General features: G+C 43.4%; 1 non-coding gene and 1 pseudogene across 1 annotated transcript; one reads left to right on the top strand and one right to left on the bottom strand.

Moving 5' to 3' along the window:
• Positions 1-2,039: 2,039 nt before the first annotated feature.
• Positions 2,040-26,088, top strand: LOC100436336 (all trans-polyprenyl-diphosphate synthase PDSS1-like; annotated as a pseudogene).
• Positions 13,707-13,813, bottom strand: LOC112132149 (U6 spliceosomal RNA). The gene has a single exon (XR_002913959.1). It is a non-coding gene; the product is annotated as a U6 spliceosomal RNA (small nuclear RNA).

Here is a 26,088-nt window from a genome sequence, read left to right as displayed (position 1 = left end):
ACTCAGGAGGCTGAGGCAGGAGAGTCGCTTGAGCCCGGGAGGTAGAGGTTGCAGTGAGCCAAGATTTTGCCATTGCACTCCAGCCTGGGCGACAGAGTGAAACTCCATCTCAAAAAAAAAGAGACTTGGTGATGGACTGGAGATGGGGGTAAGAAAGAAGCAAGTGTTCAGGATAACTCCTCGGGGTCTAGTTTGCCAGTTGTATGGAGAGCAGTGACATTCACTGAGACAGAAAACCCCTGGAGAGCGCAGTGTTGCTTAGAAAGGAATTTGGGGCTTAAATAACTAATAATTCCGGGAGATAATTTTGGGATTTACCTCAGGAATAACTGGCTCCAAGGGCTCAAAAAATTACAGTAGAATACACTATATCTGTCTGTCCCTAGGACAGGCTCTCTCTCCATGTGGCAGGGACTATTGCCACCAAATGTCCAAGACATGTTCTCTCTCGCTCTTTTTTTTTTTTTTTCTGTAGAGTTGAGGTCTTACTATAGTGCCCAGGCTGATCTTGAACTCCTGACCTCAAGTGATCTTTCTGCCATGGCCTCCTAAAGTATTGGGATTACAGGTGTGAGCCACTGCACCTAACTAAGACACGTTCTAACAGCTTGGTAACCCTAGTGCACAGCAGAAAAGTTCAAGGTTTGCATTCTGATTGGCCTGGCTTGGGTCACATTCCCACCCCTGGACCAATCAGTGTAGCCAGAGAAAGATGGTGTCCTTGACTGATCAGGCCTGGATTATGCCTGATTCAGCCCTTTAATGGTAGGAAGAGGAAGTTTGGGAAGGTCAGTCCTAGATGAATCTTATGGAAATTATTTTCCAAAATAGAAAAGTAGATGGGGATGCTAGACAGGCCATAGCAACTGTTGGCAAGACCACTGTTAATCTTCTACCACTCAATGTTAAGCTCCTTGAAGGCAGGAGCCGTGTCTCACTTAATAGCTTCAATGCCAAAAATAGTACCTAATATTTAATAAGTGTTCAATAAATATTTGCTGAATGAATACATAAGGAATAAATAAATATCATAGGCAAAGTTTCAGAGGTCACAAAGTTGGAACAAGTAGAGAGTAGCAGTGGGAAATATGACTGAGGTATAGGTTAAGGCCGTATAGTAGGAATGCTTAAAAGGAATTTGTGGATTACTATGTAGACGGGAGGGAACCACTAAAGGGAAATAATAGGATCAGAGCAAAATATTAAGAAGACTAAACCAGTAGAAAAGTCTGGAATGAATTGGTGGTAGGACCCCAACAAATAGGAAGATCTTTCTAATAGAAGGCTATGGCAATTATTTGGTTAGAGCAGTAGCTCTCAACTGGGGATTAAGATTTTTTTCCTCAGGGGACATTTGGCAATGTCTGGGGATATATTTGATTTTCACAACTGAGGGGGGTGTAATTATCAGTGGGTAGAGGTCAAAGATGCTGTTAAACATCCTACAATGCATGGAACAGCTTCTCACAATAAAGAATGATCTTGTCCAAAATATCTATTGCACTCTACTTGGGAAAACCCTGGGTTAGAGGTAATTAGAGTAGATAACAGGAAGTGAAAGAATGGAGCAAACCTGCATGGCACCATGGAAGTAGAACACACAGAGTTTTGAAAATATATAGGGCAGAGAGAAGGCAGGATTAAAAAGAAAATTCCAAGGGTTAGAGCTGATAACTGAGAAGATGATGGTGTCAGGAACAGAAACAGAGAAATTAGAAAGGGAATCAAATCTTAAGGGGGGCCAGGTGTGATGGCTCATGCCTGTAATCCCAGAACATTGGGAGGCCAAGGCAGGCAGATCACTTGAGGTCAGGAGTTCAAGACCAGCCTGGCCAACATGGCAAAACCACATCTCTACTAAATATACAAAAATTTTCCTGGTGTGGTGGCACGTGCCCATTCTCCCAGCTACTCGGAAGGCAGAGGTTGCAGTGAGCTGAGATGGTGCCACTGCACTCCACCCTGGGTGACAGGGCGAGAGTCCGTCTTAAAAAAAAAAAAATATTAAGGGAGGATGACGAATTTGTTTTGAGTTTAAGATGGCAACTGGATACCCTAGCACAGATCCAGAGGCAGTTGAAAATGTACTTGCAAAGCCTAGCAAGAGCTTAACACCAGAGATACAGATTTTAGGAGACACTGGCATTGAGTTATTGGATAAGGAAAGGGGAGCATATGAGAGGCTGAAAAAGAGCAAAGAGGAGAAGAGGTCTGAGAACAGACTTGTGAAACGCTGGGCGAGAAATGCAAAGATCTGTCAGTCAGTGTAAGGCAGTGTCTTTTATAAAATCATACTGTTTTTCAGAATAATTCTTTGCTTCAGTGATTAATTTTTCCCCACAAATTTTTCATACTAATTAGACTACCTGGAAGTGAGTCTTTCCTAACTGTTCCTAAACTCTTGTTAAATCCATATCAAAGAGCCTCTTGTTCTCTTGTTTTTAAATCACGGTTTTATTAAATCCTCAAATCCTCTTATAAATCTCAAACATATTTTCAAGCTTGGCTCAATGGAACAGTGTTTTTAAAGCATTCTTTTCCTTTTTTTTCTGTGACTATCTTTAGTATTTAAGAATTGTTTCAAAATTATTTTTAAGGTCGACCCTCTGCAAAATTGGGAAGTAGGTTATTTGATTTCAGAGCATAACAAGCCTGAGGCTTTTTTCCTCTCCATAAAGGAAGGGAGTGTGAGCATGAGAGTTTCTATCTCAGTTCTGTCACCAGTAAGCTATGTGACCTTTGGTAATTTTTTCTCTCTCTCTCTGTTTTTTAAAGCTTTTAATTGAGTAATACCACACCTACAAAAAAAATCACAAGCTTTGTAAGAGAATGACATAAACATTTAATGTGGTAGTTTCCCACCACTGCGTAATTCATTCCTTGTCTCTTCAGTGTAAATTCCAAGGCGCAATTCAGAAGCATGACAGATTTTAACAAACTTTCCAAAGTATTTTTTGTTTGTTTTCTCTTTTCCTTTTTTAGGTCACCCAGGCTGGAGTGCAGTGGTACAATCATAGCTCACTGTAACCATGAACTTCTGGCCTCAAGGGACCCTCCTGCCTCAGCCTACCTACTAGCTGGGACGACAGGTGTGCACCACCACACCCAGATAACTTTATTTTTTCACTTTTTTTTTTTTTTTGAGATGAGTCTCGCTCTGTCCCCCAGGCTGGAGTGCAGTGGCGCAATCTCGGCTCACTGCCAACTCCGCCTCCTGGGTTCACGCCATTCTCCTGCCTCAGCCTCCCGAGTAGCTGGGACTACAGGCGCCTGCCACCACGCCAGGCTAATTTTTTGTATTTTTAGTAGAGACGGGGTTTCACTGTGTTAGCCAGGATGGTCTCGATCTCCTGACCTTGTGATCCACCCTCCTTGGCCTCCCAAAGTGCTGGGATTACAGGCGTGAGCCACCGCGCTTATTTTTCACTTTTGTAGAGACAGGATTTTGCTATGTTGCTCAGACTTGTCTCAAACTCTTGAACTCCTGGTCTCAAGTGATCCTCCCACCTCGGCATCCTAAAGCGCTGGGATTACAGATATAAACCACTGCACCTGGCCTTCCAAATTTTTTATTTTGAAAAATGCCAAATCTATAAAAAGTTGAAAACAATAATAGAATGAGTACTGATATACCATTCACCTAGACTCACCTATCATTAACCTTTATAGCATTTGCTTATCTATCTGCCTCTAACTATCTGTATTTTCTTGTTAAATCACTTGAAAGTAGGTTAAAGATATCATGAAACTTTACCCCAACCACCGAGTATATATCTCCTAAGAATTAGAACATTTTACTATATAACCACAATATTATTATCTCACACAAAAAAATTGTGCATTAATAAAGTAGTATTATCTAATATGTATTCAAAAATTTTAAATTGTTCTCCAGATACCCTTTATTTATTTATTTATTTTTATTTTTTGAGATAGAGTCTCACTCTGTTGCCCAGGCTGGAGTGCAGTGGTGTGATCTTTGCTCACTGCAACCCCAGCCTCCTGGGTTCAAGCGATTCTCCTGCCTCAGCCTCCCGAGTAGCTGGGATTACAGGATGCGTGCCACCACGTCCAGCTAATTTTTGTATTATCAGTGGAGACAGGGTTTCTGCCATGTTGGCCAGGCTGGTCTTGACCTCCTGATCTCAAGTGATCTGCCTGCCTTGACTTCCCAAAGTGCTGGAATTACAGATGTGAGCCACTGTGCCTTGCCATGAAGGCACCATCTTTGAAGCAGAGAGCAGGCCTTATTAGACACCAAATTTGCTGGCACCTTGATCTTTAACTTCCCAGCCTCTAGAACTGTGAGCAACAAATTTCTGTTGTTTATAAGCTACCCAGTCTAAGGTGTTTTATTATAGCAGCAGAAATGGACTAAGACACTTGAGTGTGTTTTTTAATGTAATAGCTATGGTAGGCCAGACATGGTGGCTCATTCTTGTAATCTCAGCACTTAGGGAGACCAAGGGAGGAGGATTGCTTGAGCTCAACCAGGAGTTTGACTCCAGCCTGGGCAACATAGCAAGACCCCGTCTCTACAAAAATAAAAATAAATCCCCACTTGGAGTTATCTGCAGTGCTGTAAGGGACTGCAGATGCTAGAAGAGTTGCAGTCACCCTACATCCCCAGGCAGATGTTCTCTGGTGTCTTTGACTTCTTTGGCCTCACTGCTGCAAACTTCCACTTGTATTAAACATATTTATTGAATATATGTTGAGGAGTGCTACAATCTTTTACTTGAATATATGTTGATGAATGCTACATTTCACTGTGGCCTCAACTCACTCCTCTGCAAGATAACTTCAGTAATTTAGAAGCATTATCACCAGTTTTGTAATGTTTCTTTAGAAATGTTAAAGGCATCTATAGGTAGTCACTGAATTGTGAAGAGTATGAGATCAATTTTTAGATGAAGCTGAGGTCAGCATGTGTCATTATGAAAGTAATCCTATTCGTCATCATATATATATATATATATTTTTTCGAGACAGAGTTTTGCTTTTGTTGCCCAGGATGGAGTGCAATGGTGCGGTCTCAGCTCACTGCAACCTCCTCCTCCTGGGTTCAAATGATTCTCCTGCCTCAGCCTCCCAAGTAGCTGGGATTACAGGCACCCGCCACCATGCCCAGCTAATTTTTGTATTTTTAGTAGAGGTGGGGTTTCACCGTGTTGGCCAGGCTGGTGGCAAACTCCTTACTTCAGGTAATTCACCCACCTTGGCTTCCCAAAGTGATGGGATTACAGGCGTGAGCCACCGCGCCCAGCCTCGTCATCATATTTTAAAGATCCTGTCCATGTGAAAACTAAGCCATGATAGCCAGTTACACCAAGATAACAAAAGTCATCGGGTCTCTTTCAAACATGAAGCGGTCTACTTCAGATTTCCAGAAGTATGTGTGCCCAGGAGAAAAGTGACACAGGTTTGGTGAGTAGTCAAAGGGCTGTAAAAGGTTTGATAAATCCCCACTTGGGGTTTTTCCTGGAACAAATGAACAAAAAGCAATATTTAAATATTTAAAAGGTCTTCCTGACTGCTGTGTTACAAGGAAACCTACTGAGGCCTAAACTGAAGGGAAAGCAGGAATCCTAAGAGGTAAAGCGAGCACCAAAGACGGCTTAGTCCTAAGGTTTCTGAAGAACTCTGGAGACCTTGAACTTCTACTCTGATAGCTGCACAGCATTTGGGGGACAGAAGATAATACCTACGGCCTACCCAAGTAGAGAGTCTACTACAGGATCCCCATAAAGCTGAGACCTCCCTGCCCCAAATCCCAGAGAAATAGACTTACCACTTAGAAGTGAACAGCAGGCTGGGCGCAGTGGCTCATGCCTGTAATCTCAGCACTTTGGGAGGCCGAGGTGGGTGGATCACCTGAGGTCAGGAGTTCGAGACCAGCCTGACCAACATAGTGAAACCCTGTCTCTACTAAAATACAAAAATTAGCCAGGCACTGTGGCGGGTGCCTGTAATCTCAGCTACTCGGGAGGCTGAGGCAGGATAATCGCTTGAACCCAGGAGGCAGAGGTCACAGTGAACTGAGATCATGCCATTGCACTCCAGTCTGGGCAACAAGAGCAAAATTCCGTCTCAAAAAAAAAAAAAAAAAAAAAAAAGTGAGCAGCAAACAATTTGCCTATCTTGAACTTGACTCTGGGTAAGGAGAACAAGATAGAAAATTTCCCCCCTGGGCATTTGCTACCACAGACTGGCCTCCAAGTGGATTTTTAGTCCAATATCATGCTCCCTATGAGGTTTGAAAACCTAAAATGATCATTTATATGGTTTGGCTCTGTGTGCCTACCCAAATCTCATCTCAAATTATAATCCCTATGTGTCAGGGGAGGCAGCTGGTGGGAAGTAATTGGATCATGGTGGCAGATTTCCCCCATGCAGTTTTTATGATAGTAAGTTCTCATGAGATCTGATGGTTTAAAAGTGTGGCACTCCCCACCCCTGCCCCCACCACCTCCTGCCACCATGTAAGATGTGCCTTGCTTCCCCTCCTGCCATGATTATAAGTTTCCTGAGGCCTCCCCAGCCATGTGGAACTGCGAGTCAACTAAACCTCTTTTCTTTATAAATTACCCAGTCTCAGGCCTGCCATGTTCTCAGGTCTGAGACTGGGTAATTTATAAAGAAACGAGGTTTAATTGATTCACAGCTGTATAGCAATGTGAAAACAGACTAATAGAGTCATATAACTTGAAGTGGTCCCAGGCTGGTAGTTCCTTCAGTCAATAGGCAAGACGATTGCAATTTCAACCTGGACCTCAAAGGAATCCTGCCAATAAAATGCTAAGGCTGGCCAGTCGCAGTGGCTCATGCCCGTAATCCCAGCACTTTGGGAGGCCAAGGCAGGCGGATCATGAGGTCAGGAGATCGAGACCATCCTGGCTAACATGGTGAAACCCTGTCTCTAATAAAAATACAAAAAAAATTAGCCGGGGACGTGGTGGCGGGCGCCTGTAGTCCCAGCTACTCAGGAGGCTGAGGCAGGAGAATGGCGTGAGCCCAGGAGATGGAGCTTGCAGTGAGCCGAGATTGCGCCACTGCACTCCAGCGTGGGTGACAGAGCGAGACTCTCTCAAAAAAAAAAAAAAAAAAAGCTAAGACCAGTGATTCAGCTCACAGTAAAAGATCTAATGACACAAGGAAATAAGGCACTCAAAGCCAATAAATAGCCAAAACTAAAGAGCAAAATCGGCTGGGCTAGGTGGCTCATGCCTGTAATCCCAGCACTTTGGGAGGCTAAGGCGGGTGGATCACCTGAGGTCTGGGGTTCGAGACCAGCCTGGCCAACATGGTGAAACCCCATCTCTACTAAAAGTACAAAAATTCGCCGGGCGTAGTGGCGGGTGCCTGTAATCCCAGCTACTTGGGAGACTGAGGCAGGAGAATCTCTTGAACCTGAGGGGTGGAGATTGCAGTGAGCCATTGCACTCCAGCCTGGGCAACAAGAGAGCGAAACTCCGTCTCAAACAAACAAACAAACAAACAAACACACTAACCAGCAAAATCAAATCTGCAAAGACTTCACATATTGAAATTGTCAGATTCGACATCAAATTACTGTTTTGTATATTTAAAGAAATAAAAGGGTGGTTTCAAAATATGAGCAAGGAACAAAAGACTATAAAAATAGTTAAGCCAATATGATAAAGAGCCAAAGAGAATTTCTAGAGATGAAAACTTTAATCATTGAAATTGAAAACTCAGTAGATGGATTAAGCCCCAAAATAGAAACAGCTGAGAAGAGAATTTGTAGAAGAGTCCAGTCCAGGCTTATAGTCACATAACTCCAGTTTTGTCCAGGGCAGTTTCAAAATTCCAAATGTGTTCAAAGCTAAATCTTCTCTGCTTCTCCAGCTCAGGGCTGCCTCAAGCATCAGAGCCAGAGGTAGGGGAGGCAGCCTTGTCAGCCACTCCTCTCCTCCCATACCACCTCCTGAACTTGCTAACTGCTGTTTCTGACCTCTCCACCCTGTACCAGTGGCGAGAGGGGATTAGGGGAAAAGGCAAACAGTCTTTTATACCTAGTACAGTGTCCTCTGGCATCAGTGCCCTCTGGGAATGGAAAATGCCCAAAGCTGACTCTCTCTCCCAGGTCACCCCTCTCTCTCCACCTACCCTGACTGCAGTTCCCTGATGCAGACAACACTTCTCTGGCTGTCAGCTTTTGATGACTTCCTCAATTTGGGCTTCTGGTGGTTCCTTCACTCCTTGAGGAGCGAGGAGGCAAGATTCCTCTTCAGATCATCCCAGGTGCAATGGTTTGAATGTCTCTTCCAACATTCATGTTGAAATTTAATTGCCATTAATCCAGATTAGGTCATGGACTAATGCCATTACCACAGTAGTGGATTAGTTATTATAGGCTTGCAGGCTCCCTTTTCTCTTTGTCTCTTGCACTCTCTTGCTCTTCCACCTTCTGACAAGCGATAATGCAGCAAGAAGGCCTTGACCCAGATGCAACCCCTCAGTCTTGGACTTCCCAGCCTCTAGAACCATGAGCCAAATAAATCTCTTTTCCTGATACATTACCCAATCTGTGGTATTCTGTTATAGCTGTGGGAAACAGACTACAAAAATTGGTACCAAGAAGTGGAGCTGTTGCTATAACAAATACTTGAAAATTTGGAAGTGTCTTTGGAAATGGATGATGGGTAGAGGCTTGAAGAATTTGGATGAACAGGCTAGAAAAAGCCTGGATTGCTGTGAATGGAGCATAAAGGGAGATTCTGATGAGGACTCAGGAGAAGAGCTGTAGAGAAACCTCTTAGAGATTAATCGATGGCTGTGATCAGAACGTTGGTAGAAACATGAATGGTAAAGGCCATTTTGATGAGGTCTCAGGTGGAAATGAGGAAGAAGGTGATGGAAACTGAAGTAAAGGCCATTCTTGTTATGCAGTTGCAAAAATTTGGCAAAATTGTGTCCGTGTCCTAGAACTTTATGGAACGCAGATCTTAAGAGCAATGAACTAGGATATCTGGCAGGAAAAAATATCTGAACAGCAAAGCATCTGAGCTGCTATGTGTCTGCTTTTAATCACATACAGTGAGATGCAAGAGGAAAGACATGAACTTAAATTTATAATTTTTTTTTTTTGGAGACGGAGTCTCTGTCGCCCAGGCTGGAGTGCAGCAGCACAATCTCAGCTCACTGCAACCTCTGCCTCCCAGGTTCAGGTGATTCTCCTGCCTCAACCTCCCAAGCAGCTGGGATTACAGGTGCCCACCACCATGCCCGGCTAATTTTTGTATTTTTAGTAGAGATGGGGTTTCGTCATGTTGGCCAGGCTGGTCTCAAACTCCTGACCTCAAGTGATCCATTCGCCTCAGCCTCCCAAAGTGCTGGAATTACAGGCATGCGCCACCGTGCCCAGCCAGGAATTTATAATTAAAAGTGAAGCAGAATAGAAAAATTTGGAAAATTTGCAGGCTGGTCATGTAGAGAGTGAAAAGGCATTTTTTAGGAGAGCAAACCAATGCTGTGGCCAAGCAACCATTTGCTAAAGAGCTTACCATAGATAGAAGGGAGCCAGGTGCTAGTTATCAAAACAATGGGAAAAATACCCTGAAGGCATCTCAGAGAGTTACAAGGCTGCCCCTTATAGCACAGGCCCAGAGCTGTAGGGGGTTTCAGGGGATAGGCCTGGGACACCTTCCACAAGCTCCTTCCCAGGGCTGCCACAGGTCTCTGATCCCAATAGCCTTCCTCAGCTGCCCCAGCTATGGCTCAAGTGGGCCCAGGTGTGGCTCCACCCACTGCTTTAGAGTCTATAACTGGTAAGCCTTGACAGCATCCACATGCTGCTAATTCAACAGATGCATAGAAGGCAAGAGTTATAAGGGCATAGCTTCCTCCACCTAGATTCCAAAGGATGTCATGGACAGTCTGTGGGTCCAGGCAGAGACTTGTCATAGGGCTGAGCCACCGCGGAGTCCCCACTAGAGTAATGCCTAGTGGAGCTGTGGGAGCAGGACCACCACTGAGGCCCCAGAACTGTAGAGCTACAAATGTACAATGCCAGCCTGAGAGAGTCATGAGCACAAGACTTCAACCTGTGAGACCTGCTGAGTGGACTGAGCACATGAAAGCCACAGGGGTGGGGCTGCCTGAGGTCTTGAGGGCCAACCCACACATCAGTGTGTCCAGAATGTGGGACATGAAGTCAAAGGAGATTATTCTTTAAGACTTAATGTTGTTTTTTTCTGATGGGTTTTGGACTTGCTTAGGACCAGTTAACCCTCCTTTTTTGTCTATTTCTTCCCTCTAGAACAGGAATGTATATTTTATGCATGTCGCACCATTGTATTTTGGAAAAAGATAATGTTGTGATTTCCCAGGCTCACAGCTGGAGGGAATTTGCCTCAGAATGAATTGTGCCTTGAGTCTCATTCATATCTAATTTATTTCATTTTATTTATTTATTTATTGAGACAGGCTTTCAGTCCTGTCACCCAGGTTGGAGTGCAATGGTGCCATCTCAGCTCATTGCAACCTCTACCTCCCGTGCTCAAGCAATTGTCCTGCCTCAGCTCCTGCATAGCTGGGACTACAGGCTCACGCCACCACACCCAGCTAATTTTTGTATTTTTCGTAGACACAGGGTTTCACCATGTTGCCCAGGTTGGTCTCGCACTCCTGAGCTCAAGTGATGCACTTGCCTCAGCCCCCAAAGTGCTGGGATTACAGGTGTAAGCCACCACACCTGGCTTTCATTCATATCTAATTTAGATGAGACTCTGTACTTTCGAATTTTGAGTTGATGCTGAAATTAGGTAAGACTTTTGGGACTTTGGTGATAGAATGAAAGTGTTTTGTATATGAGAAAGACACAAAGTTTGAGGGGCCAGGGGGAGTGCTATGGTTTAAATGTCTCCTCCAAAACTCATGTTGAAACTTTTTTTCCAATTACCCGGTTTCGGGTACTCATGTTGAAATTTAATTGCCAGTGTAACAGTGTTGAAAGGTGGGAACTTCAACAGGCGTTAGTCCTCATGAGTTGATTAATGCAGATTACAGGAGTGGGCTCGTTATCACAGGAGTTTGGCTCCTTTTCTCTGTCTCATGAACTCTCTTGCCCTTTCACCTTCTGCCAGGGGATAAAATGGCAAGACCCTCCCCAGATGTGGCCTCTCCACCTCAGACTTCCCTGCCTCCAGAACCGTGAGCCAAATAAATCTTTTTTCTTTATAAATCACTCAATGTGGTATTCTATTATAGCAACAGACAACAAACTGAGGCTGGGTGTGGTGGCTCACGCCTGTAACCCCAGTACTTTAGGAGGCCGAGGCAGGCGAATCACTTGAGATAAATAGTTTGAGACCAGCCTGGCCAACATGGTGAAACCCCATCTCTACTAAAAATACAAAAATTAGCCAGGCATGGTGGCACATGCCTGTAATCCCAGCTACTCGGGAGGCTGAGACAGGAGAATCGCTTGATCTGGGAGGTGGAGGTTGCAGTGAACAGAGATTGGACAACTGTACTCCAGCCTGGGCAACAGAGCAAGACTCTGTCTCAAAAACAACAACAACAACAAAACAGAGACATCCAGCACTTTTTGTGGATTCCACTTTGTTCCCTGGGAATATTTTCCTTTACCCACTGTAAATGAAAGTCCACCAGCCTGGCCAACATGGTGAAACCCTGTCTCTACTAAAAATACAAAAATTAGTTGGGTGTGATGGCAGGTGCCTGTAGTCTCCATTACTCAGGAGGCTGAGGTGGAAGAATCGCTTGAACCTTGGAGGCAGAGGTTGCAGTGAGCTGAGATCATACCACTGTACTCCAGGCTGGGTGACAGTGAGACTCTGTCTCAAAAAAAGAAAAGAAAAGAAAGTCCAGTTTACACCCAATGTGACCTTGTGAACAGGTGAACCTTTGGCCGTTTTTTCTATCTTCATACTTGCCAAGGATCAGACCCAAGTCTTTCTTCCTGAAACTCCAGGGGACAAATTCTGGGAGGTCTCCTTGAGGCACCTTTCCTTTGGCTTGAGGTGAGGAGAGGAGGCACCTTTCTCCCTGCCTACATGTGAAAGTCAGGGGAGGAGAAAGCACTTTCTAAAAATTCCTCACTCTGGCTCTTTCTACCTCAACCTCCTCATACTTTGAAGGTCAATGATGGGTTCATGGAAGCCAGAAGTGTGTTTATGATCTTAACAGGTCCAGAGTGACTGTGGGAGTACTAGTCCCCAGTGGATTGATCTCAGCTTTTGGGGCCTGACTAAAACAGAGAGAGAGAGAAATGCCGTTCAAGCATATGGTTCCAGTGGATTTTATCCCAAATAATCAAAATCATTATGTTTTTAAAAGAAGTAGAAAAATGCAAATAAGATGTTTCCGTTTCTTTGAAGTCAAAAATTCAAAGCTAAAAATGCAAACCACAGAGGAAGAGAAGATATTTACAATGCATATTACAAAGAGCTTATGTTCAGAATACATAAAGAATTCCTATAAACTAATAGAAAAATGGGCAAAATCTTGAACAGGCTCTTCACAAAAGAGGATAGTCAAATGACCAATGAACATAAAAATGTACTCAAATTCATTAGAAACCAGGGAAAAGCCGGGCGCAGTGGCTTATGCCTGTAATCCTAACACTTTGGGAGGCCCAGGCGGGCGGATCACGAGGTCAGGAGATCAAGACTATCCTGGCTAACACAGTGAAACCCCATCTCTGCTAAAAATACAAAAAATTAGCCGGGCGTGGTGGCAGGCACCTGTAATCCCAGCTACTCAGGAGGCTGAGGCAGGAGAATGGCGTGAACCCGGGAGGCGGAGCTGGCAGTGAGCCGAGATTGCGCCACTGCACTCCAGCCTGGGCGACAGAGCGAGACTCCGTCTCAAAAAATAAATAAAATAAAATAAAATAAACACTGAAGCGGCTGGGCGCGGTGGCTCGCGCCTGTAATCCCAGCACTTTGGGAGGCCGAGGCGGGCGCATCATGAGGTTAGGAAATCGAGACCATCTTGGCTAACATGTGAAATCCCGTCTCTACTAAAAATACAAAAATTAGCTGGGTGTGGTGGTGGGCGCCTGTAGTCCCAGCTACTCGGGAGGCTGAGACAGGAGAATGGTGTGAACCTGGGAGGCGGAGCTTGCAGTGAGCCGAGTTCGCGCCATTGCACTCCAGCCAGGGCGACAGAGCGAGACTGCGTCTCAAAAAAAAAAAAAAAAAAAATCAGGGAAAAGCAAGTTTAAATTATATTGAGATATACCATTCACACTCACTAGGATGGCTAAAGTTAAAAGCAGAAAACACCAAGTGTTGATGAGAACATGGAGCAGCTGAAATTTTTCTATATCAGAGGCGTGGAAGCATAAATTGATCTAACCACATTGGAAAACTGCCAGGAATAGCTATTAAGTCTGAACTTTTGACTTAGCAATTTCATTCCTAGGTATTTACTTAATAGGGCATATATGTGGTGTACTAAAAGATATATTCATGAATGACCATAGCAGTATCATTCATTATAGCCCCAAACTGGAAACAGTCCAAGTATTTATAGATAACAGAACGGATGCATACATCATACTGTATTCATAAAATGGAATACAATGTAGGAATAGACATTAATGTACTGTTACCCACTTAAATGCAAGCAAATCTCACATGAATAAAAGAAGTTGAACACAAAAGTATCCATAATGCATGATTCCATTTATTTATTTATATATATATATATATTTATTTTTTAATGAATGCTTCATAAATTTGCATGTCATCCTTGCACAGGGGCCATGCTACTCTTCTCTGTATGCATGATTCCATTTATATAAAGTTTGTAAACAGGCAAATCTATGGTATTAAAAATCAAGAAGGTGATTTCCTTTGGGGAAGAAGGAGAGAATAGCTATTCGGAGGGGGCAGAAGGGGAGTTCTGGGGTGCCAGTCATGACCAATTTCATGCCTTGTTGGTGGTTACATGGTGTATACACTTTGCGATAATTAATTGAGCTTTATACACTTATGATTTGTGCACTTTCTGGTATCCATTTTATACTTCAATAGAAAAAAATAGTTTTTAAAGGGAAAACAAAAACCAGAACCATCTTAAAACCCCTGCTGTAAGAAGACAAAGATGAAATATGAGTACAGAAAGAACATTGGTTTTGAGTCGGTGTTGTATCCCTGCTGGATTAATGACATTAAACTTGATCAGTGTCACTGATCACTTGATCATACGTGATATCGCTGAGCCTCAGTTTCTTCATTTATGAAATAGGAATGATATCACAATACTTTCTTAGAGGACTATTGTGACGGTCAAGTGAGAGAATGTGTACAAATGCGCTTTGAAAACTAAAATATTTGTTTATGAGTAGTCATGCCAAAAAAAAACTAAAGCAAACATCACATATAATAATACATATATTAAATGACAAAAAAGTCAAGGCCATTTTTCCTTCACAATTTGTTCTCTCAAGAAATCATCTATCCCAAGCACAGCTGCTTTTTTTTTTTTCTTTGTTTTGAGACAGGATCTCTCTGTGTCACCTAGGCTGGAGTGAGGTGGCACTATCATGGCTTAGTGCAACTTCCACCTCCCGAGCTCAAGTGATCCTTCCACCTCAGCCTTCCAAGTAGCTGGGACTGTAAGTGTGCACCACTACATCTGGCTAATTGTTTATTTTTTTACAGGTGGGATCTCCTAATCTTGCCTAGGCTGGTCTCGAACTTCTGGGCTCAAGCTATCCTCTCACATTGGCTTTCCAAAGGGCCGGGATTACAGGCATGAGCCACCACACTCAGCCGTCACGGTTGCATTTTTTTTTTTTTTTTTTTTTTTGAGATGGTGTCTGGCTCTGTTGCCCAGGCTGGAGTACAGTGGTGTGATCTCAACTCACTGCAAGCTCCACCTTCCGGGTTCACGCCATTCTCCTGCCTCAGCCTCCCGAGTAGCTGGGACTACAGGCGCCCGCCACTGCACCTGGCTAATTTTTTGTACTTTTAGTAGAGACGGAGTTTCACCTTGTTAGCCAGGATAGTCTCGATCTCCTGACCTCGTGATCCACCGGCCTCGGCCTCCCAAAGTGCTGGGATTACAGGCGTGAGCCACCGCGCCCGGCCAACAGCTGCATTTTTAAAAAGAAAAGAAATAATCTAACATCCAACTAAGAATCAGGTAACAAAGGCCTCCCATACTATTTAATCCTCATGAGTCACCAACGGATGTACTGTATAGCCATGCAGATATGTGAGTCTACAGATAAATTGAGAAGATTTTCATGGCCATGAAATAGTGGCATCTTGATACAACTGACTTGTCTCAATGGACAAGTGTAGGAAGCCTTTTTCTTACTTTTAATCTGGATGTCTCAGTTACAACTATTTTGGTTGCAAATAACGGAAATCAACTCAAGCTAATTTAAGCAAAAAAAGAATGTGGAGATGTCTCACAAAACTCAAGGGCGTAAAGTAGTTGAGCTTCTAGAATCAGAAACTCTCAGCCTGGAAGAATCCAGGCAGAGCTGGCTCCTTTCTCTCAACCCTACTCCTTTAAGTCTCTCTGCTTCATTCTTCTCTGACAACTAACTGGCTCTCTCTCCTTCCCTGGACACAGAATGGGGAAAGGTGGCCTGAAAGCTGTCTGAGTTGACAGCATTTCCTCTCAAAAGACCAGCTTAGTCTGATGGACATTTTCTTGGTCTCAAATCAAATTTCCCAGGGAAAAAAAACAGTTTGGCCTGACTTAGGAAGAGTGACCACTGTGGTCTTTTCAAATGACCAGACCTCCAGTGTCATTTAGTACCAATGTGTTTGTTGGAGACCCATCCCACTGGGCAGTGGGTGAAATTCTCAGAGGAAGGGGGTTATGATCTGGGAATACACCCACAAAAGTTTTTTCTCTAGATTTTAACTGTAGTAGTTGCATCGATCAAGTTGCCTGCCTTCTGTGTCTTTTCTGTACTTTGAGGGTTGTTTCCACAACCCTTAGAGCCTATCAGATGGTAAAGGCCTTGCTATGCAGGTGATAGGTGATTGGGCCAGGGATTAATATATAACCCATTATAGGCCAATTATATTTTTTCTGCCAGAAATTGGAAATGGGATATGAAGGCTGGGTCAGTTACCCATGGGTCTTGGGTAAGGTAGAAAGTGGATGCTGGAGTAGCCATGCTGATACACATACAGAGGAGAGAAACCAGCCTCCATCTCTGTGTGAGGCAGAAGCAGCTGGACAGAGAAATGGAGAGAAGAGAGACTATGTCAGTTTTTAGAAAAAGAGACTGGTTTCTGACCTCCCAGTTCCCAGCTGCAGAGACATGCAGTCTTAATCACCAACCTGTAGTTGGGTTCTATCAAATCCTCCTGTCTGCTTATTATAGATGCCTATGTAGCTAAACCAACTTAAGTAGATTTATGCTCACTGTAAACAGAGGATCTGAATGAATTTGAAAACATCAATGCCTAGTGAGAGTCATTTCTTTTTTTTTTTTAGATGGAACCTCGCTCTGTCGCCCAGGCTGGTGTACAATGGTAAAATCTCGGCTCACTGCAACCTCCACCTCCCTGGTTCAAGCAATTCCCCTGCCTCAGCCTCCCGAGTAGCTGGGATTACAGGTGCATGTCACCATGCCTGGCTAATTTTTTTGTATTTTTAGCAGAGACAGGGTTTCACCATGTTGGCCAGACTGGTCTCGAACTGCTGACCTCAGGCAATCCGCCCGCCTTAGCCTCCCAAAGTGCTGGGATTACAGGCATGAGCCACCGTGTCTGGCCTAGTGAGAGCCCTTTCTACCCCACACAGAAATGAAGTCATTTGCTTTGAGCTCTAGCCATAGTTGTACAAAAGCAATTGCTCTTTCTGGATTTTCCTATAAATAATCAACAAGATATGAATGGGTGCCCACCATGTTTAGCATAAAAAGCCATAACAGAAGTATAATACATGGTCCTAGCCTCTGGGACTACAGTCTAGTTGAGAAGAGACTACATAACATACCTAACACAATTAGAGACTAGCACAAAACAGTATATAATTAAGTATAAAATTGCACAGCACAAAAACATTACTACTGTAGCTCAGGAAAGAGAGAGGAGATCCTGTAATCTGTTGTGATCAGCAGAGATGATAGAGGAGGGAGAGAGGGGGCTATAGTGAGCAAACTAGTAGGATTGCAGAAGGTGGTTCAGGTTGTTAATTGGTAGGAAATTTGCTTAAAAATATTTCTCTTATGTCTGATTACTAGCTTCCAGTTGGTGTTGAGTTCTGTTGAAGTGTTGGGAAATTATAAGACACATTTCTTTAATTGAAGTTGCTCTTTTCTATAATCTTATAGCATTTTCTATCCAATATACTTTCACTCACTTCAACTTGAGATACAGAGATTAGGTTTCCTGGGGCCATTCAGCTGTTTGTCCCCATTGAGAAAGTATTTTGCAATAAATCTAGCAATCATGTCTAATACTTTATGTTGGTTATTCTATATTGTCCTGAATGATGGTGATTAATAGCAAACAAACCATAATACAGTTGCCCAAATATGAACAAACGTGCATATTCATGTAGCAACTGAAATTCACAAAAGTGCTTAACTTTATAATATAATCACCCCACAGTAAGTAAATAAAAGTAACACTGCAAAGTTATTGTAAAAGAAAATTGTTTCAGTGGTTGTATATAATCTTCTAAAGCACACAAAGAAATATGTCCAGGAGAAAGTAACAAAAATATAAATACATTCTTTTATGACTTATGAAATTATTATAATTATAAAATTGACCTATAAAAGTATGAACAATGACCTTTATTTGGTGTTTCCTTGCTATAAATTGTATGAATTTGGTATTGACAAAATCACCAAAATAGTTGTCCTTCGTGGGTAGAGACAACTATGATAGAGTTTGAAAATTATACTCAATTTATTGTTTTGTTTTTTTTTGAGACAGACTCTTGCTCTGTCACCCAGGCTGGAGTGCAGTGGCACAATATCGGCTCTCTGCAGCCTCCGCCTCCCAGGTTCAAGCGATTGTCATGCCTCAGCCTCATGAGTAGCTGGGATTACAGGTGCGCACCACCATGCCCAGCTAATTTTTTGTAGTTTTAGTGGAGACGGGGTTTCACCATGTTGGCTAGGCTGGTCTCGGCCTCCTGACCTCAGGCAATCTGCCCACCTCAGCCTCCCTCCCAAAGTACTGGGATTACAGGCATAAGCCACTGCGCCCATGCCAATTTATTGATAGACAATTGAGTTCCAAAATAATACAATGAAAAATAAGCTTTAGCAGATGGCTTTCTCCCTCTCTATAGCTATTTACTGGGTCAAATTTAACCTTAAGCTATAGTGATAAATATAAATCTATGTAGATAATTTTCTCACCTAGTCTATCCATTTTGCATCCTTTTCTAAATAGTACTCTGAAAATAATTATTTTTTAATTTTTATTTTAGGTTTGGGATACATGTGAAGGTTTGTTACATAGCTAAACATGTCAAGGGAGTTTGTTGTACATACTATTATATCACCCAAGTATTAAGCCCAGTACTCAATAGTTATCTTTTCTGAAGAATTTTTTTTTTTTTTTTTTTTAGACAGAGTCTTGCTCTTGTTGCCCAGGCTGGAGTGCAATGGCATGATCTCAGCTCACCACAACCTCCACCTCCCGCGTTCAAGTGATTCTCCTGCCTCAGCCTCCCAAGTAGCTGGGATTACATGCCCAGCTAATTTTGTATTTTTAGTAGAGACAGGGTTTTGCCACGTTGGCCAGGCTGGTTTCAAACCCCTGACCTCAGGTGATCAGCCTGCCTTGGCCTCCCAAAGTGCTGGGATTATAGACATGGCCACCGCGCCCGGCCAGAATTTTTTTTTTTTTTTTGAATCAGGATTACGCTTTGTGATTTAGACTAGAGTGCAGTGGTGAAATCATAGCTCACTGTAACCTCAAACTCCCAGACTCAAGTAATCCTCCTGCCTCAGCCCCCAGAGTGGCTGTGACCACAGGTGTGCATCATCATACTTGGCTAATTTTTAAGTTTTTTGTAGAGACTGGGTCTCGTTGTGTGGCCCAGGATGGTCTCAAACTCCTGGGCTCAAGTGATCCCCCATCCTTGGCCTCCCAAAGAACTAGGATTACAGGCATGAGCCACTATGCCCAGCCTGAAAAGAATTTTTCTTTTTTTCTTTTTTTGAGATGGAGTTTCACTCTTGTCACCCAGGCTGGGGTGCAATGGCACGATCTCAGCTCACGGCAACCTCAGCCTTCCACACTCAAGTGATTCTCCTGCCTCAGCCTCCCCAGTAGTGGGGATTACAGGCACCCGCTACCATGCCTGACTAATTTTTGTATTTTTTAGTAGAGACAGGGTTTCACCATGTTGGCCAGGCTAGTCTTGAACTCCTGACCTCAGGTGATCCACCCACCTTGGCCTCCCAAAGTGCTGGGATTATAGGCATGAGCCACTGCACGTGGCCAAGAATTATTCTTTTAATCTTTAATGTCTTATTTTATCTTTCCACTTCAAAGATAATGAGGGCTATTTCAAGGCATTAGCCGGACAATTTTTTTTTTTTTTTGAGACGGAGTCTCACTCTGTCACCAGGCTAGAGTGCAGTGGCATGATCTCGGCTCACTGCAACCTCCGCCTCCCGGGTTCAAGCAATTCTCCTGCCTCAGCCTCCTGAGTAGCTGGGACTACAGGCGTGTGTCACCACGCCCAGCTAATTTTTGTATTTTTAGTAGGGATGGGGTTTCACCATGTTGGCCAGGATGGTCCTGATCTCTTGACCTTGTGATCCGCCCACCTTAGCCTCCCAAAGTGCTGGGATTACAAGTGTGAGCCACTGTGCCCACCCTAGCTGGACTACTTTATTTTGGTTTTGCCACTAACAGTAATTGTGTTAGTGGAGGGAATGAAAAATTTGGAAGGAAACATTGACAAAACTGGCTAGATATGGGGAATTATATAGGAGGCTGAATGGGGAAACTGTTATATCTTGACAGAGGTAATAAACTAGAGTGAGCTTTGGGAAGAAAAAATTTTGGTTCCAAGTAACAGAAAATTCAACCAAAAATTCTGGGCACAGTGGCTCACACCTGTAATCCCAGCACTTAGGGAGGCTGAGGTAGGCTGATCACTTGAGGTCAAGAGTTCAAGACCAGCCTGGCCAACATGGTGAAATCCATCTCTACTGAAAATACAAAAATTAGCTAGGCGTGGTCCCAGCTACTTGGGAGGCTAAGATGGGAGAATTGCTTGAACCCGGGAGGCAGAGGTTGCAGTGAGTGGAGATCGCACCACTGCACTCCAGCCTGGGCAACAGAGGGAGACCCTGTGTAAAAAAACAAAAAAAAAAAGAAAAGAAAATTCAACCAAAAGAGGCACATAAAATAAGGAAAATTACTATCACACTTAATGAGAAATTCAAGAGTAGAGTGGTTCCAAGGTTGTTTAATTCAATAGCTTGACAATATCATCAATGGTTAAGGTCCTTTCCACATTTTCACTCTTTCATGCATAGTGACTTGCTCTTTGTTCTCTAGTTTGGTCCCTTCATGGTCACAAATGGCTGTCATAGCTCCAAGCATCACATCCTTACAAAATAACCATAATAATATAGCTAAAATTTGCATAGTACTTTTGATAAGCAAAAGACTGCTCTAAGTGCTTTACATATATTAATTCTTTTGGTCCTCACAGCAACCCTATGAGTCGGTTCTATTATCCCATTTTACAGATGAGAAACCGAGGTACAGGGATATTAAATAATTTGCCCAGAGTCACTAGGTAATGAATGGCATAACTGAGACACACTGCAGGAATCTGGGTCCAAGAAAGGAAGAGTGGGTATCTTTTCTCATAGTCCTCATTCTTATGAGGACTATGAGGAACTATTCAGGATCCTCCACCTCCAGCATATTTCCTATCAAGTGTCATTAGCCTGACTTGCCTCACATGCACATTCCTAAACCAATCACCCGGAAGGGGGAATGATATTGTCATAGATAGCTTAGACTGATTAAGATTAATCTCTGGGGCTGGGGAGAAGCTCAGTCTCCCCCAGAGCATACCTCAATTAAGTGAGTCTCTATAGCAGGATACAAGATCGAGTTAGGGAGACTACCAAGAAGGCAACCAATAGGAGAGAAGTGCCATGGGATATTGAAATGGACAAATCCAGTAGGTAGCTGAGGACACATCAAGAGGATGGAGCTGGTGCTCCACACTTGGGGCTCAGATGCATTGAGGCAGTAGTTGAAGTCATGAGAATGGGACACATTTCCAAGGAAGATATCAAAATCAGCAGACTAAAAACTGAACCTTAAAAAAATTGGTGGGAGGGATGGTTGAAGCAATAAAACAAAATGTTCAGAATTGTTTAAGCTATGTGATAGGTACACAGGGTGTATTATATAATACTACTCTCTGTAGTTTTGTGTGTGTCTGAAATTTGGAATAAAACGGTTTGAAAAAAACAAATTCAATCCCAGAGGCTTTGCAAACTCTCTCAATATGAAGGAGCCACCTGTCCTTGGTCCCCAACCTCTCGGTAGACTTGTAATTCAACCCTTGTATAAGGTTTATATCTACCCCCATATTTTGGGACAAGTTCTGGTCCCAGGCAGGGAGACAATAAGAAGCCCTAGCGTGCCCTCTTACTGGCTCATTTTCCAGCCATTTTTGCTGCTGGTTGGTTCTGGTAACTCAGCTGGGAGTCTCTTGCATCCTCTCCTGTAACCATTTCTATCTGGCCTCAGAGCCTGAACTTTTCAACCCTGATCTCCAGTCTTCCTATGCCCAGCTCCTGATAAGTTACCTGCCTCCAGACCAGTTACCTAATTGCGAGGATCTCTGCTTACTTGCCAGAATTAGGCCTCTATGTAAAGGACATTAAATATGGGCCTTAATATAATATCTTTTTTTTTTTTTTTTTTTTTTTTTTGAGACAGAGTTTCGTCTTGTTGCCCAGGCTGGAGTGCAATGGCACGATCTCAGCTCACTGCCTCCTCTGCCTCCCAGGTTCAAGCGATTCTCCTACCTCAGCCTCCTGACTAGCTGGGGTTATAGGCACCTGCCACCACGCCCAGCTAATTTTTTGTATTTTTAGTAGAGATGGGGTTTCACTATGTTGGCCAGGCTGGTCTCAAACTCCTGACCTCAGGTGATCCACCCGCCCCAGCCTCCCAAAGTGCTGGATTACAGGCGTGAGCCACCCGGCCCAATATGAAACCTTTTAAATTAATTGCACTGAAGTCCTGCATGACTCTTTCACCAAGAATTTTCGATTTGCAGGTTTCCTACAACTATATCCCTGCATACTTGTCGAATAATAGACTTGTGATTTTACTCCTATGTTCATCTCCTTGATGTCTGCTCCAGTGTGAGTCCGCTGAGATTCCTTTTTTTTTTTTTTTGAGATGGAGTCTCGCTCTGTCACCCAGGCTGGAATGCAGTGGTGCGATCTCGGCTCACTGCAAGCTCCGCCTCCCGGGTTCACGCCATTCTCCTGGCTCAGCCTCCCGAGTAGCTGGGATTACAGGCGCCCGCCACCACGCCCGGGTAATTTTTTGTGTTTTTAGTAGAGACAGGGTTTCACCATGTTAGCCAGGATGGTCTTGATCTCCTGAACTTGTGATCCGCCTGCCTCGGCCTCCCAAAGTGCTGGGATTACAGGCGTGCACCCGGCCGAGCACAGTTTCACTAGCAGGAGAAAAAGAGCTTTCAGACAAGTAAACAGGAAGAGTTGCTGCAGATATGGAAGGAACATAAGGGAACAGTAGCACAATGTTGCCTTTAGGTTTTTGAAGCATGAACAAACCACCATATTGCATGAGCAAATGGCAATGTTATGATAAAGCAAAAGACGAAGAGTTGGCAGAAATGTATACTTTATTGTAAAAAGAAAAAAAATAACAAAGTGAATGAATAATGTAAATGAATTTGGGCATAAATGCTAAACTGCTTAAACAAATGGCTGTTATTAGAGTTTTCCACAGCCAAGCATATTTAAACATTTAGCAGTGTTGCAGCATTTATAGTTGGGCTCCACGTGAATAGTTTTCCTGATACCACCCACTGTGTTATAATCATAATCTCAATCATCTTATGTGTATGACACTCACTTTAAAACACAAAGGAGGATCTGGTTCTGAGGAAGCCAGTTTTGGCCTCCTAGGCTGTGGGGATTGCATGTAAGATGGTGATAGCTTGATCAACTTCCTCTCTAAGGAGGAAGCAGGGTTGGAGGACAGGCCCAGGCTTCAGGTCGTAGCACTGAGAAAAGGAAAAATGTCCAGCAAACTACTTGAGATCCTCCAAATGCAATTCAAGAAATACTTATCAAGCATCTATTGTGTATGATTTACAACAAAAGAAACGATGTCCTTGCTGAATTGGAGGTTATAGTCCACAGCAGGGGTACGACCTCCTCCATGCCTTTTTTTGGGCAAAGGGTCCCTTTGGTGAATCCTGTGGATTTCTTCTCAGAATAACATTTAAAAATACATAAAGCTCATTAAGATTATAAAGGAAAACCAATTATAATTAAAGACAGTTATCAAACATGTACATTTGTGATATGCTTCTTTTTTTTTTTTTTGAGACAGAGTCTCGCTCTGTCACCCAGGCTGAAGTGCAATGGCATGGTCTCGGCTCACTGCAATCTCCGCCTCCCAGGTTCAGGTGATTCTCCTGCCTCAGTCTCCCGAGCAGCTAGGACTACAGGCCTGTGCCTCCACACCTGGCTAATTTTTGTATTTTTAGTAGAGACAGGGTTTCACTACGTTAGCCAGTCTGGTCTCAAACTCCTGACCTCGTGATCCACCCGCCTCAGCCTCCCAAAGTGCTGGGATTACAGGCATGAGCCACCACGCCCAGCCTATGCTTCTTTATTAATGCATGAAATAACAAGATCTAGTGATGAGTATAATAATTATAATTTCAAAAGAGTGGTGAGTATAAATGACATCTAGAGAGATTGTGATGCTTGGTAAAGACAGGGAATCTCTGCTCTAAGCAACTTGTGCAGTTCCGTAATTGTTTGGCCTCCCTTGCAGCTAGTGGTGATCATGTGATTTCCTCACCCAACTTTTTCTACATTACATTTAATATTGTTTTTATTTAAAACTATATATTGGGGAGTGATTTGCATTACTAAGAGATTCTAAAGCTCTTCATGTGGCTCTGGAGAAAGATGTTATGATTCTCATTTTGCAGAACAAACCAAGGCTCAGAGAGCTTAGTTACTAGCTCAAGTCACACAGCTAGTTCATAGCAGAGCACATTATGATGGTACTCAGGGTTTATGACACATTATGTTTATGATGGTAAACACCAGTTTTCAAAGTTGTGAATCTTGTTGGGCTTTCTTTAATGGTTTAGTATTTTAAGCAAATAAAGCATACAACAAAGGTAACCTTCATATATGTTCTGGGGTGTCTCCATACTTTTCTTTTTTTTTTTGCTCTTAGTGATTGAAAGTATGAATGACATGGAATTATCAGCCCACCTAAATGACTGAGCTTTGTATTTGTTTTTGGGTCAACCAAGGGAAAGTGAGAAGGAAGTCAAGCAAGCCAAGAAACTATTCTCATGCCTTTCTGTGGTTGCTTGTATTCACAGGACAAGGGTCCCTAAGTGTCTTCAGTTTTTTATCCTTAGCATGGTTCCCATTTTAGAAGCTGAGGTCTCAGACTCCCTTCTGCTTACATAAGGGGTGTCAGGCAATGGAGTGTGATTTAAGAAAATTTTTTTTATAAGTCACTTCAATAATACTTCCTGCGGACTGTATGATCTCATGCTGATAATAAAGAGAACGGTGGAAATGTGAGATATATATATGTTCTCCCAACATGCGAAAGTAAGGAAATTAATTTACTTTACATCTGCCTCCATTATCCTGTGCCAGAGGGTCTCAAACATTGATGCGCATAAAAATCATCTGCAGGCCACGTGCGGTGGCTCACGCCTGCAATCCCAGCACTTTGGGAGGCTGAGGCGGGCGGATCACTTGAGGTCAGGAGTTCCTGACCAGCCTGACCAACATGGTGAAACCCCGTCTCTACCAAAAATACAAAAATTAGCCAGGCGTGGTGGTGGGTGTCTGCAATCCCAGCTACTCGGGAGGCTGAGGCAGGAGAATCGTTTGAACCTAGGAGGCGGAGGTTACAGTGAACCGAGATTGCACCACTGCACTCCAGCCTGGGCGCCAGAGTGAGACTCCGTCTCAAAAAAAAAAAAAAAAAAAAAAAAATCATCTGGGGAGCTATTTTAAAATTCACCTTTCTGAGCCTTGTCCCCAGAGTCCCTGATTTGTAGGGATGAGTGGACCTGGGAATTTCTATCCCAGAATCCCAGATGATTCGGATGCTGGTGGTCTATTCACCATGCTGTAAGAAACACCATTCTCACACAAACTTGATGAGTAGGTTTTAAAAATCTGAACTGCAGAGGCGGAGCCGCCACCCTGCCGCGACTTTCAGACTCTGACCATAGCCTCATGCTGGTGGCGGTGGGCCCGGCTCCCCCGGCCTTGCAGGGCCTCTGGGGCCGCGCGCCGCTGCCGGCGCCCGCGCTCAGGCTCATAGGCGGAAGGGATTTGGCTTGTCTCAGATACCCTATTTTAGTCTTGTGAAGCGCTTAACATCTGCCTGTCCAAATGTATACAGTATATCACGGTTTTATCACACGACCCCGGACAGTAAAACACACAGTGGTGAGAAATATACAGATCACCGATCCTTTCAAATTCGGTTGCAGAGACTTGAAAGGTCTGTATGAGGACATTAGAAAGGAACTGCTCATATCAACAACAGAACTTCAGGAAATGTCTGAGTACTACTTTGATGGAAAAGGAAAAGCCTTTCGACAAATTATTGGGGTGCTAATGGCCCGAGCATGTAATATTCATCATAACAACTCCCGATCCAATGTCCAGTTTTCACAAGCTGATTGCTGAGAAGGTTGTAGGCGGCGTCTGTTAAAAAGCATTGCTGTCTGTTAATTTGACATATGCAAGCCAGCCAGCGCGCCATAGCCTTAATTGCAGAAATGATCCACACTGCTAGTCTGGTTCACGATGACGTTACTGACGATGCAAGTTCTCGAAGAGGAAAACACACAGTTAATAAG

The sequence above is a fragment of the Pongo abelii genome, chromosome 12 (genome assembly GCF_028885655.2).
Source record: "Pongo abelii isolate AG06213 chromosome 12, NHGRI_mPonAbe1-v2.0_pri, whole genome shotgun sequence".
Lineage (NCBI taxonomy): Eukaryota > Metazoa > Chordata > Mammalia > Primates > Hominidae > Pongo > Pongo abelii.
This window is presented reverse-complemented; position numbering and strand designations above follow the sequence as displayed.